Source organism: Delphinapterus leucas, chromosome 3 (assembly GCF_059928025.1).
Source record: "Delphinapterus leucas isolate spDelLeu-1000000601 "Yukka" chromosome 3, BTC_Dleu_Yukka2, whole genome shotgun sequence".
Lineage (NCBI taxonomy): Eukaryota > Metazoa > Chordata > Mammalia > Artiodactyla > Monodontidae > Delphinapterus > Delphinapterus leucas.
The window spans coordinates 150,478,918-150,493,174 of record NC_143131.1 but is presented as its reverse complement, the minus strand read 5'-3'; the positions used below and the strand labels follow the sequence as shown (position 1 = coordinate 150,493,174).

Sequence of the window (14,257 nt, the reverse complement as noted above, 5' to 3'; positions counted from 1 at the left end):
CCTCACTTCAAGTCTTTGCTCAAATGTCAACTTATAAAATCCACCCTGACTACCCTATCTAAAATCAGAACCTACCTGTACACTCCTCCAGCACTCCCAACCCAAGCCTCTTCAGTGAGCTTCACATCCTTTTCCTTATCCCGTAGTGCCCATCAACCTGTGACAAAGCATAGAATTTATTTATAACATCCGTTTCCACACGAGAGTGTAAGGAGGGAGAAAGCATGCAAGAAGGAGCACGCAGGCAAAGGCTCTTGTCTAATCTATTCATTGATACGTCCAAGCATAGAGAACAGGAAGATGCTTGATAAATAGTCCTGAAAAAGATACAGATGAGGAAACCAGTAGTAAAGCTCAGAAAGTTTAAGAAACTTCCTCAAGGTTCCAGAGCTAGAAGAGGGTCACAGTAGAATTCACACTTGGGGATGTCTAACTTCAAATCTCTTAGCCTCTCTGCTATCTTTTTTTTCTTCTTTGCGGTACGCGGGCCTCTCACTGTTGCAGCTTCTCCCGTTGCGGAGCACAGGCTCCGGACGCGCAGGCTCAGCAGCCATGGCTCACAGGCCCAGCTGCTCCGCAGCATGTGGGATCTTCCCGGATCGGGTCACGAACTCTCAACCACTGCGCCACCAGGGAAGCCCCTCTCTGCTATCTTAAGTCCATGAAATTCAGGATTTGTTTTAATCAGTGCCATGGAAATTCTCACTCCACTGAATAGGATCACTAAAGTGTTCTCTGTCTAGATTTATATATATATTTTCCATTTAAACAAAGGAAACAGAAGAGGGGAATTCATCATGGGTTATTGCGGTAATTTTACAGCAATTTTAGCAATAATGACATTTAAGTAATAGTGATATTTAATGATAGCATAATAATAATAAAACAATAGCTCTTAAATGTATTAAAGATGAATCGCATGCTAAACTCGGTGCTAAAATATTTCCATGTATATTTTGTGCAAAATCCTTATGAATATTCTATCGGATGAGCTTTATGTGTAACTCCACCAGGCATACTTCTCTTATTCCGCTTTCAAAGATAAGGAAATTGATGAGAAGTGTGGTAACCGTTTGATCAAGATGAGACTGGTAATAAGTTGTGAGTATGAATTTAAATTCAGGTCTAACTCCAGAATTTGATTCTCAATCCATACATGAAAATTCTGATAACTCTTTTGATAAGCGTATGTTCTCTCCTGGAAAACATCCCCCATTATGTCTGCCTGTGCTCATACCTTCAGAACACAGTCAAGTTTGAAACATGATAAAAATGTTTAAATAGTGTGCTTTAATAAATGGAAATATCTTCATCTAAACAATAACACAAAAAGGCAGGCTGAGCCCTTTGAAGTGGCTTCGTTGCTATCTTCCATCCAGAACAAGAGAAGGAATCAACAGCTGCAGAGTAAAGAAAGCATGAAACCCAGAGATGGAGGATTCTGTAAATGACCAATTACAAGACTATTAAGCCACACTTTCATAGCAAGAGGCAAAATATTCCGTTAAACTGAAAATTCTTCTACCCCTCACTCCAAGGCACACACAAACATTAATGTTGCATTTATTAGGATGTATTTCCTGTGCTCTATCAACTTGACTTTCAGCAACTGTATTAATACAGTCCTTTCGCTTTGCACATATATCTGAATGACGGATTCCATTACTGGAGTTTTGTAGAAAGAGTGGAGTGAATGAAGTAAAGTTTGGGAAGAGCCATCATAATCCATAATGATGGGCACTGAATCAGGACAAGAAGAAACCTCTCTTCTCATTTATTTGAATGAAAATTCTACTATATATTTATTGCCTCTGTACAGGGCCATCTGTTGAATAATGGAAAACAAGCATCTTTCATTTGGAGGTAGGATTTGTGTGCTCAAGTTTCGATGGGCCTGCAGAATTAATCTTGTTTTAGAAATGAAATAAAATGTAATTTCTTACTGTAAGTAGATGTGCTTAAGCAACTGGCAACTTTGATGTCTTTAAATCACTGCAGTTTCAGGGTAGGCAAATCTATAATTATTTCAAGCACTTCTTTATTGGTGCAACAATTGAGCAGTGTACATAGTGGTCAACAACCTGGGCATTGTCAGAGGACTCTAAGTTTGAATCTAGACTTTGCCACTCACCAGCTATGTGACTTTCAGCTATGAGAATCACTTTCTTCAGCGTTACAGTGTGGATTATTATATGCCCTTTGCAGAACTACTGTAAGAACTAAATGTATATGGGCACAGTGGCTCATAGTAAGGGCTCAAATTAGTACTGTGGTCACTACTAGTAGTATTGAAAAGAAATTACAACTTCTATTCTCATAAAGTGGGATATGTGTCCCTTTATCATTGTAATTTCATATCATTTTACTTTTGACCTTATAATTTAATAGCTTGATCCAGGAAACATTTAGCAGTAAATATAATTGAAAGAAGGTTACTTGTCAAACATGAAATACTGTAGTATCAAGTGTGCTGGCACAATACTCTGCTCAGATAATTAACCTGTAAAAATATGTTATTGTCTTCTTTTTAATTAAGCACATTGAACATATATATTTACTGTGCCAATTGGCGAAAGGTCCATTAATTAATCAGTCTAACTATATGTTGCATAAATGTCTTCTAAACATAATCGTATATGTATTTTATTTGTTGGGAAAACGTGTTTGAGATTGTTCTTTTCTGCCTATTTAAAGTAAAAGAGGGTGAGAAGTAGAGTTAGGCTTAATGTACTTTGTACTCCATTATGCCATGAAAATGCTTCTGTGCCCCGGAGACAACAACAAAAGATCTGCTTTAATGACAAGAATCAAGTATGTTCTAAAGCTTCCAGGTAGGAGGCGTACAGGTTGCAGTTCATATCAGAAGTCTTTGCTCTCTCTCTCAACTGCGTCTAGATGGGAAAGATGTGGTCACAAATGCTTCAAGGTGATATAGTAAATGTTGGAAAAGAGGGGGGTAGGAGGCAGAGTTTTGAATATCTCAAACCTGAGCTAGAAGGATTTTATTTAAAGAAAATAGCGGATATGATTTTTCACTTAAGGAATGCCAGTCAGCAAACCTAACACTAATGTAGGAAATTAGCTCTTTTAGCTATGATGCTTTCAAATGCACATGGCTGAAAACAAATTCAAAATAGTCCAAGGAAATTTAAAAACAAAAACCAAACAACAACAACAACCTCAACAAACAAGTACTAGAAATTCAGGGATGCAGCCATATTCAGATACAGCTGGATCTGGAAATTCCAGAGTATCAGCAGGGTTCCAGCTCTCTCTCCATCGCTCAGCCCTGCTTACCTCTGCAAGACTTTATTTTACAGAAAGTCTCTTCTGGTGCTGGATGGTCACTGGGAGTCCCAGAGTCATATCTCCCCAGCTTAGAAATTCCAGAGAGAAAAGACAATTCTTCCATTTTGCTCTGAGAGAAAAGTCCTGGGGAGGAGTCTGATAGACTTAGCCGAGGTCAGATGCCTACCCATGAGCCAATCACCTGCTTTACTGGAGTTCAGTCCCTGGGCGACTCATCCCCGGGGCCCGTGAGGAGGCAGGATGGCATTATCTGGCAGTTCTCCAAGAAAAGCCTGCTGTTTTTGTAAGATGAAAGGGGAGAGGACATGGATAATGAAACCTGTATCTGCTTCTGTAAAATCCACAGAATCTTACTCCCTGCCCTGTGTCGATGACCATGCAGTAAGCTGACCCAGGAGGTCATTTTTCCCACAACAGTCTTTATATATATGACTAAGGAACACACTGGTAAAAGAATATGGGAGAAAGTCTGAGTATGACAAGTCAGCTAGACTGATATTAACTAAAAAAGCTGTGTAAAAATATCCTTAAAAAGTTGCCCCCAACTCACTCAAAGTCCAAAGTTGGAGCTGGAAATACAATGTCATGGAGTTTGGATAAGAACAGGTTTTCTCCAAGTTGAACTATGACACAGAGATTAGAGACTTCTAGAAACTACACTTTTTCAAAGAAAAAACATCACAGGAGAAAAATGAGGCCTAGAAAAATTAAATGACTTAAGATAACATAGCTAATTAATGGCAGGACTGAGACTAGAGTATATACTTTGTGTAATTGGCTATGGTTTAGTTAGTTAGTTTGTTTGTTTTGTTATCACTTCAAAACGAGACAAACTTAAAGAAAGGAAACACAACCAAAACTCAGTGGTTGGAAAAGAGATGGATGTGAACGCCCACTTGTTTCTTACGTATAAAGTTACCCCTCGCAGTGTTCTGGAGGAGAAAACGCTGGCTCTTCCCAACGTTGGTTACATACACAAAGATTCCAAAGACAAGACAAGTGCTTTGCAAACGAAGTAACTAGAACCAGCTCAGGCTTCCCCGCGCCGGGTCCCACGTTCCACGGTCAGAACCACCAACTGTATCCCCCCGGGTAACAAGGTGATTCAGAAAAGCTGGCGTCTTCAGAGAAGGGAGAAAACTTAGCCGGGAAGAGAGGAGAAAACTTGCTCAGCTTCTTGCTGGGGTCTGAAACGATCCCAACAGAGTCCTTAAACCCCTCAGGTTTCCCCAATCAAGCACCCTCGCCTCCAACCTGGGCCACCCCAGATCTATCAGACGACAGAAGTATGCGGACGCACGAAGAGCTAACCACCCCACGAGAGGAACCTACGCGCGGCCGCACCCACTCACCCGCCGCTCCCCGGGAGACGGGAGACGAGTCCGGGGTCCAAGTCCTGGGCGTGGCACACTCGCCCCTCTCCGGGCCCAGCTCCAGCTCACCTCGGCGCAGCCCGCCTGGGCGCCGCCATCTTGACCACAAAGGGGGCCTCGCGCCGGAGGCCCCTGAGCGGGCGCCCTGAGCGGAGCCGGAGCTCCGGGGAGCCCCAGGTCGGCGCCCTACGTCCCCCGCGCGCTCGCGCAGCGTCCACGCGCGACGAGAATCCCTCACGCAGCCCCCGACCTAGGCTTCCGCGGACCCGGCGCCCCGCGCAGCCCGCACCGCGGCTCAGGCGGCGCCGAGGGCGGCCCGGGCGGAAGAGCGGGCGCGGGGCACGCGCTCGGTAACCTGGCAACGCGGAGCAACCCGGCGTCTCTGGCGAACCCCTGCCTTCCACCGCGAGGAAGCACGGACCCCCCCCCCCCCCCGCACCCGCTGCCCAGCCCTCGCCGCCCCTCGGTCGCTCCGCCCGCCGCTGCCCGCTGGCTATGGTCTTTTAAATCCATGATACAACGTCTATATGTAACAAATCTGTTAAACCCTAAATGTTTATGATATTCAAGTAATCCAGTATCTGAATTATTCTTGAAGATAAAACATCCAAAGACTTCTTAATTGTATGGGTATACATACATAAAATACACGTGGAGGTAACTTCAAATATAGTATGTGCCTGTCTCTATTCCTTCCCTCTCCGCTCTTTTAAAAAATGCCCCTTTAAAAATTGCCCACTCACCATCTGTTAGGTAAATTTGCTGAAACACAGTAAATGTGGAGACAGAAATTGTTATAGAGACTATTCCAAATGGCACTGACACCTGTATTTATGAAAGAGTTACTATTTTTATTATTATCCTAATTTTAGACAAGAAATTATTGTAATAGCTAACACTTATCTGGAACTTACTATGCCCCAGGTACTGCTTGAATGGTTTACACATGTTAATTTATTTAATCCTCATAATAAACGAAGGATTTATCTCATCCCCAACACATAAAGGGCAGGTATTATTATTCATCACCCCTATTTTTCAAGATGAAGAAATTGAGGTACAGTGTTCTTAAGAGACTTGCCAAGGACATAAAGCTAGGAAGCACAGAGCTCAATTTGAAGTCAGGAACTATCTTCAAGATCTATGTTTCAACCCCTCTGCCACCTAGCTCTTGGGTGCAGAAACAGAGCTCATACCCATGTCTAATCTCAGTAACAACACTTTTAACTATTGTACTCTGTTGTCTGTCTATGTATTAGACAGTAATCCCTATCAGCAGTGTTTCCAGAACTATTCCTCTTGGATGAATCACGTTCTGGGTATGTCCAGTGAACAACTGAACATAAAATGTTTAAATTATTGGAAAGTTCTCTCTGGGGAATGTCTTACGAGACCATCTACCATACTTAATTCCACTAATCGAATTAAATGGAATTTTAGACCATCTATCATTTTTTAATATTCACATCTCATTTAATATTCAAACAATATTCCTTAGGGTAATTACTCATATTCTTTGCATATCTTGATTCTTTGTGATGTGGGCCCATTTCTCATGATCGTATCTGCTTTGAAATTATTTAACGTAAGTTGATACTAGTATCTTCCCCATGCAAGTTATTTATCTTACAATGATTAAAAAAATTTTTTATCATTGTGTTGTGAATTCACAGCATTTTAAAAATTATTTTATTTATTTTTGACTGTGTTGGGTCTTCGTTGCTGTGTGCAGGCTTTCTCTAGTTACGGCAAGCAGGGGCTACTCTCCATTGCAGTGTGCTGGCTTCTCACTGCGGTGGCTTCTTCCGTTGTGGAGCACGGGCTCTACGCGTGCAGGCTTCAGTAGTTGTGGCTCACGGGCTCTAGAGCACAGGCTCAGTAGTTGTGGCGCACGGGCTTAGTTGCTCCAGGGCATGTGGGATCTTCCTGGACCAGGGATGGAACCCGTGTCCCCTGCATTGGCAGGTGGATTCTTAACCACTGCACCACCAGGGAAGTCCCTATCCTATAATGATTTTGATTCTTCAGTTCCTCAACCCTCCACCCCATTAAAATAAAATCAGAAGTGGGATCAAGTCTCATTTCTGTGGGGAGAAGGTAGCAGGTAAGCTCTTGTAGACATTCATTCAGTCAATCAATCTCAGTTGAGGACTCCTGCTTCTAGCCATTATGGAGTAATTGGCCCCAGAATTTTCCTCTCAAAGCTAATCATTAGAAAATTAGAATAACTTAAACAACCCTTTTAAGACACTGGGCAGCTAAGAGCTCAGGACTGTGTTCCCCAAAGGAGGGGGAACAAATGAGGCAAGCCCTATGAATGTTCCTGCCTGGTGCCACTTTTCAGACCCAAGCTGAGCATGGTCAATGGGCTAATTTGAGAAAACAGAGATCAGAGTTCAGAGAGACTCAGGAAGCTGCAACTTGCAGGCAAGAGTACAAGATAGACAGGAGGTACACAGAGAAAGAGGGCTAGAAATATGTATGGTAGTCCCTTGAATTTTGGCTCAACACTAAACTGGGAAAACATAGGATGAGGATATGGGACCCTAGGAAAATAACAACTATTAGGGAACTGTAACAGAGCTCACGCAGCACTGGGAGACACTGAAGTGCTAACCCTCTGGAGGGGAGAAATCTTTCTGAAGACTCGGACAAATTAGTAGAGACCCAGAAAGACTTTAATAGCAGGGCTAAATACCCACTGGAAAAAGTCTTAAAAACCAACCTGGAAAGGCTCTAGCTGACCTGCAAGTAACCTAACATCTGCTAAAACAAGATTCAATGCTTTTTAAAGGAAGACAGTGAAATGAAGACACAACCACATTATTTTTACACTGTACAGAATCCAATAAAAATTATAAGGCATGTGAAAAGGCAGGAGGAAAAACTAGTCAATAAAAACAGATCTAGAAATGACAGATTTTAGAATCAGCACAAATACAAAAAAAAACAGTGTGACAGAATTCTAAAATAGCCCCCATAATTATATAGTGAATGGGATTTTGCAGGTGTAGTTGAGGTTATTAATCGGTTGGCTTTGAGAGAGATTCTCCAGGTGAGCCTAACCTAATCACGTAAGTCCTTAAAATAAGACTTTTCTTTGGCTGGTCACAAAAGAGTATGTCAGAGAGATCCTAAGTGTGAGAAGGATTCAACATGAAGGAGGTTCTCTATTGCTGAGAGGGAAGGAGCCATCTGGAAGGGTCTGAGAGTGGCCCTAGCAGCTGTCTGGCCCCTGGATAACGGCAAGAGAAGACAAGGACGTCGTCCCTACAGTTGTAAGTAACTGAATTCTACTGACAAGCTAAATAACCTTGGACACGGATTTTTCCCAGAGCTTCCAGATAACAGCTCAGCCTGGCTGACACTCTGACTTCAGTTCTGTAAAAGAGCCTCAGGAGAGATCCCAGCCAAGCCGCGCATACTAGAGTACCTAAAGATCTGTGAGATAAATGAGTATTGTTTTAAGTCACTAAATGTGTGGTAGTTGTGTCACAGCAATAGGAAATAAATATAAACAGCTAGTGTAAATATGTTCAAGAATTTGAGGGCAACATGAACCCAATGAGGAGAGAAGTGAAAAATATAAAAATAAATGGAATGTGTAGGGCTGAAAAATACATTGTTTGAAATTCACTGCATCTGTGTAACAGCAGTTGCACACTGCAGAAGACAAACTTGAACATTGTTCAAGATAGACCATATATTGTTCCATAAACAAGTTTCAGTACACTTAAAATTATTGAACTCATTCTGATAACAACGGTATTAACTTGAAAATCAATAACAAAATATCTAGAAAATCCCCTAATATTTGATATTTAAACACACTTAACTCACAATTTTTTTAAAAATCCAGGTAGGGGCTTCCCTGGCGGCGCGGTGGTTGAGAGTCCACCTGCCAATGCAGGGGACACGGGTTCGTGCCCCGGTCCAGGAAGATCCCACATGCCACGGAGTGGCTAGACCCATGAGCCATGGCCCCTGAGCCTGCGCGTCCGGAGCCTGTGCTCCGCAACGGGAGAGGCCACAACAGTGAGAGGCCCGTGTACCGCAAAAAAAAAAAAAAAAAAATCCAGATAAATTAGAATATATCTTTAATGACTGATAACAATAACAGCCTGTCAAAATCTGTTGACTCTATCTAAAGCAGTTCTTAGGGAGAGATTTATAGCTTAAAGCCATATAGTAGAAAAGAAAATATACATTTAATTCAATCAACTAAACTTCGCATTCGAAACTAAAAGAGTAAAATAAATTAAACTCAAAGTAAAAAGAAAGAATAAAAAGTATAAATCAATAAAATAGAAAAGAGCAAAAAGAGATAAAACCCAATAATACCAAAAGCTGTTCCTTGTAAAGACCAGTAAAACTGAAAATGTCTAAGCTGGACAGATTAAGAAAAAAAGAAAGAAGAGAGAAATGACCAATATAAAAAGAAAAACCATCACTCTAGACCCTAGACTCATGGAAAGGAAAATAAGGAAATGTCATGAAAATTTTATATCAAAAAATTGATAACTAAGTGAAATGGACAAATTCATTGAAAGGCACAACTTACCAAAATTGACTCAAAAAGAAAGAAAAAAATCTAAAAACTTTATGTTTGTTACATTTCCTTTACAGTGAAAAACCTTCCCGTGCCTGGGGCTGGTGGTGGGAATGGCGATAAACTGGAAATGGGCATGAGAGATCTTATTAGGGTAATAAAAATATTCTAAAACTGATTCATGTTGATGGTTGTATAATTTGGTAGTTACTAAAAATGACTAAATTGTATCCTTGAAATTAGTGGATTTTATAAGTAAAATTCATCTCAACAAAGCTGTTTGAATAAGATAAACAAAGTAACTATAAAAAATCATTCCCACAAAGAAAATTCTAGGTCCAGATGGCATTCCTTGGTGAATGTGATCAACAATCTAAGGAAAAATGTCAATCTTACAGAGACTCGTTCAGAAAATAGGGGAGAAGGAAGCAGAAATGGTGAAAATTTCACAAAACATATATTTTACAAAGAACTTGTACATAAGGAAGGTTATATACTACACACACACACAGAAAAAATATATGTTCACTAAAGAAGATACACAAAAGGCAGTAGGCACATGAAGAGATGTTCAGCACCATTAGTTTTCAGGGATAAGCAAATTAAAACCAAAATGAGATCCCACTACCTATTACAAAGGTTAAAATGAAAAAGACTGACCATTGTGAGTGTTAGAAAGGATACAGCAGAACTAGTACTTTTATACACTGCTGGTCAGAATGCAAAATGGTGCAACCACTTTAGAAAAGTCTTTCTCAGTCTCTCATAAAGGTAAACATACACTTACCATTCAACCCAACATTTCCACTTCTACCCAAGGAAAGAACAATCCACAGGTATTTCTGTATAAATGTTTATAGTGGTGTTATTCAAAATAACTATAAAATGGAAACAACACAAATGCCCATCAAAAGGATAAATACAAGTGGTATATCCATACAATGGAATACTACTCAGCTATAAAAGGGAACAACTACTATACACTAAACAGATATATCTCAAAAATGTTATAGGAAGTAAAGGAAGAAAGACAAAAGACAGTGTATGCAATATGACATCTTTTATATGAAATTCTAGAAAAGTCAAAGTTAATATGTAGTGAGAGCAGATCAGCCTGGGTCTGAGAATAGGGGATGGATTGAGTAAACAGGGGTATAAGGTACCTTTCCAGGGTGATGAAAATGTTATATATCTAATTTGTGGTGGTTTTTAGTATATAAAGTTTTATGCTTAGTTTATATTTTATAAGCTCATCAATCATATATTTAATATGCATATACTTTTGTTTATGTAAACTATACCACAATAAAGTTTATATATAAGGTTAAGATCCAATTATCTGGGCAAATTTTTCAACTCATCCATTTTTATTATCTATAAACTGAAGAGTTTTTTTTTTTTTGTGGCTCTCTGAGATTTAACATTTCTTTCAGCTCTAATTATATGCCATGATTTTTATATAAGTTTTGATAAAATAACTTGCATGATGCCGCCTCATGAACTTTTACACTTATATTTATGTTGCTTCTTGTAAAACATTATTTCCCTATAAATCCAACAGTGATTAATATTATAATTAATACTTTAAAAAAGGAATTGATAAAAGTGCTTTAGAAACCTCTTTCGAATACTGATAATGTCTTACTTAGGATGTTAAGACCATACCTGTCTTGCTCCTACTTCAGGTCCACTCTTAGAAATCTCTGAATATAAAATGCGGTGGTATCCCATGATATTATCCACAATAGTCTTCTCTAAGCCAGATTTGTCACAGCCATGTCAGCCTTCTTCACATCCTGTCACACTTTAGCAGTTATAAAGATTGGTTCCTTGTGATTTTTCGTTAAGTCTCCCTTTCTGAGGCTTGTTCATCCTGGTGTTCTTACCTATAGGACAAGGTTTCAAGTCCATGGGATGGTAAGTCTGCATTACCTAGTTATTCCAGTCAGGAAAGATATATGGAGAGATGGCCAGTCTATAAAAGGTAACCTGATAGAGTCAAACATAGTTAAGAATCTGGTTATTTATTTCGAGAGCAGCTCAAAATTGTGATATGTCTGCTAAGAGTTGGGGCACTTCTGACTCAATCATAACTGAAAGGATTCTTTAGGGACTCTATGAAATCAAAAGATTAAATTAAGACAAGTTAAAACAACTTTAGAAGGCTGACAGAAATGTTCTACATCTTGAAAGGGATAGTGGTTACATGGGTAAATATATCTGTCAAAAGTCATGGATTCACACACTTAAAATGTGTGCATGTTCTCTGTATGAACATAACTTGAAAAGGTTAACAGCCATTTTACAAGAGTAACTTTACAATGGAGAAACACGTCAAACACTACCTCAGCCAGGTGATCAAGGTTAATATCAACAATGATAAGCCACATTGATAGTATACACCCTTGATGTTATGTGATAAAATTGGCACTTTACCTCTGTGATCTCCTCCCCCAAACCCATAACCCCATTATAATTGTGAGGAAAACATCAGAGAAATCCCAGTTGGGAGACATTCTACAAAACACCTGGCCAGTACTTCGCAAAAGGGCCAATGTCATCAAGAACAAGGAAAGCCTGAGAAACTGTCACAGTTAAGAGGAGCCTAAGGAGACATGATGACTAAACATAATGTGATATCCTGGATGGGATCCTGTAACAGAAAAAATACACTAAGTGAAAACTAAGGAAATATGAATAAAGTATGAACTTTAGTTAATAATAATGTATCAATATTGTCATTAATTGTGACAAATTAATATAAGGTGCTAATAATAAGGGAAAGTGGGTGTGGGGATATCAGAACTCTCTGTACTATCTTTGCACCTTCTTTGTAAATATGAAGCTCTTCTCCTAAAACAAAAGATTATTAAAATCATTCTCAATGAAAGACAAGAATATAAAATACAAGGGAGCTCAAACATATCCATGAAGGAGGCAGTGTTCATGTTATATAATTTATTGTCAAAATCTGAACATGTTTTGAAGTAGAAGGGGATGCAATTAATAATTGTATCAGGACAAGAGGCATAAACTGAGATGTATGGTCCCCCTAAGTACAAAGTCATATTAAATATCCAAGCTCTTGTTTCACACTTCCTGTGTCTCAATCCAAACTCTACCACTTGCTAATTAAGTAAATTATTTCACCTCACTGAGCATTATTTGCAATTTGAGAAAGAGAGTAATACTTACCTTGTAAAATTTGGGAGAATTAAATGAGATGATCAAATTAAAGAGCTTACTTAGCAAATGCCTGGCACATAATCAGTACTCAATAAATGGTAGATGACAATTTGTGTATATTTGGACATTAGCGAATTTTGCTAAAGCATGCCTGCATAATTACACTGAATCCTCTACACTAATGTATCCTCTTGTTTTTCACCCTAACCAACAGTAGTCATACAAATACTTACTCTTTAATAGTTAGCTCAGATGTGACATGACAACTTCTAGGTCCCACCCAGGATGTGTTAGGAGACTGAATGTCATCTAGAATAATGATGATGAAGGTTATCATCATAACCATCATCATCATAAATGATACTGACTACATAGCTTCTTTTCCTTTCAGTAGCTCTCACTTCACCTTATCTTGGTGGGTCTGTCAGTATCATGGTCCCAGCACCCAGCTGCAGAAGTGGTACATGGACAAGGCTGAGGCACATCCTCTTAGATACAGAGATTGCTCCAGAAATGGGCCTAAGACTAAAGCAGAGTCAATAAATGTCATGTGAGGAAAAGAGGTAACTTTACCTTTGGAGTCATGACCTCTAATGACATTAACCCAGATCTGCTAATTGTCTTCTTTGCAACAATGTGGAAAGACAACTCAGAAGCAAACAAAATTAAGAGGTAGAGAAGGAGATAGAATTCAGGTGCCATGGTTTGAACTCCTGAGTCCAGCTGTGCATGCACTCAGGAGTTCAAACCAGGAGACCAGCTGTGCATGGACTCAGGAGTTCAAACCTGAATGCAACCTCATGCAAATTTTTTTCCTACTTAAGCTAGTTTGAATTCCTTTTTCTGTCACTTACAATTGAAGAAGCCATAAGTAATAGAGTGAATTGTCTGTCTCACTCTGCACTTGCCTACAATAGCTTTTATACTATTCATGGTTTCTTGAATTTTTTTTCCCCTCCCTGGACTTACATCTTGGATAAAGACTGAAGTTCAGAGACTTGGTGTTTAACAACTTGGAAGCCTTCCCTCTTGGTTGATAATTTGTAAATGTTGGCTGAATAAATGAATTATACAGTTCTTACACAGGTGAACTCAATTACTGGTCCTCCATCATTAGAATTTGCAAACAGTATGTGAATAGAAGGACACACTCTCTGGTTTGATTCTGGACATTTTCCTCCTCCATTATCGTCTCTATTTCAATCTGTTATGAGGTCATTTTTCTCTGATGCCTTGCTTCTCCTTGAAGAACAGGTTTTTGTGAGATAGCTCACACATACTCTTTATTTGTTCATTATTCCTGCATTAAAGTTCAAGGGGCTTTTCTTGTTGTTTCGTGTTAGTCTTTCATCTGTATAGCTGTCATTTTATTTCTATGCATTTGCAATTCCTTGCTCACATTTGCTCAATGGGAATATTCTCCATACTCAGCAGACCTCTTTCAATTGTAAGTGATGGAAACCTAACACAAACTAGATGAAGCAAAAAAAAAAAAAAAAAAAAGGTTACTTTGTTGACTCATGTAGCTGGATGTCCAAGGGGCAACCTGAGCTTCAGATACAGCTGGATCCAGGTGATTAAAGAGTCTTGAGGTGCTTTATCGTTCAGGGTCTGTTTGCCTTTGTATCTCTTTGCTTGGTGGCTTAGTTCTCTCCTGTTGTGGCTAGGCTCTTTGCATTGACAGGTAAGATAATCACTGTCCCAGCTACTTTATAAAATCATTACAGGTCAAAATGCTAAAGTAATAGTTACCTCTATGCCAATGACCATAGAACAAGTACAGAAAATAGCATGAAAGTAATCTAGTTGGGCAAAGCTGAGTCATGCTTTACACCAGGAA

At 39.4% G+C, this 14,257-nt stretch overlaps 1 protein-coding gene across 9 annotated transcripts in view; it reads right to left on the bottom strand.

The window, feature by feature from the left end:
• LOC149749737 (UDP-N-acetylglucosamine--peptide N-acetylglucosaminyltransferase 110 kDa subunit-like) overlaps positions 1-14,051 on the bottom strand; it is a 78,086-nt gene extending 64,035 nt beyond the window's left edge. For 6 of the 9 annotated variants that reach the window (XM_089908499.1, XM_089908498.1, XM_089908497.1 and 3 more), the window contains exons 1-2: positions 4,662-14,051; positions 76-157 (exon numbers count right to left, since the gene is read on the bottom strand). The gene's annotated coding sequence lies outside the window, so the exon portion shown is untranslated. Of the gene's footprint in view, positions 1-75 lie in introns of all 9 variants that reach the window. The other 3 variants (XR_016392479.1, XM_089908494.1, XM_089908500.1) reach the window with 3 other exon arrangements.
• Between the last annotated feature and the right edge of the window lie 206 nt (positions 14,052-14,257).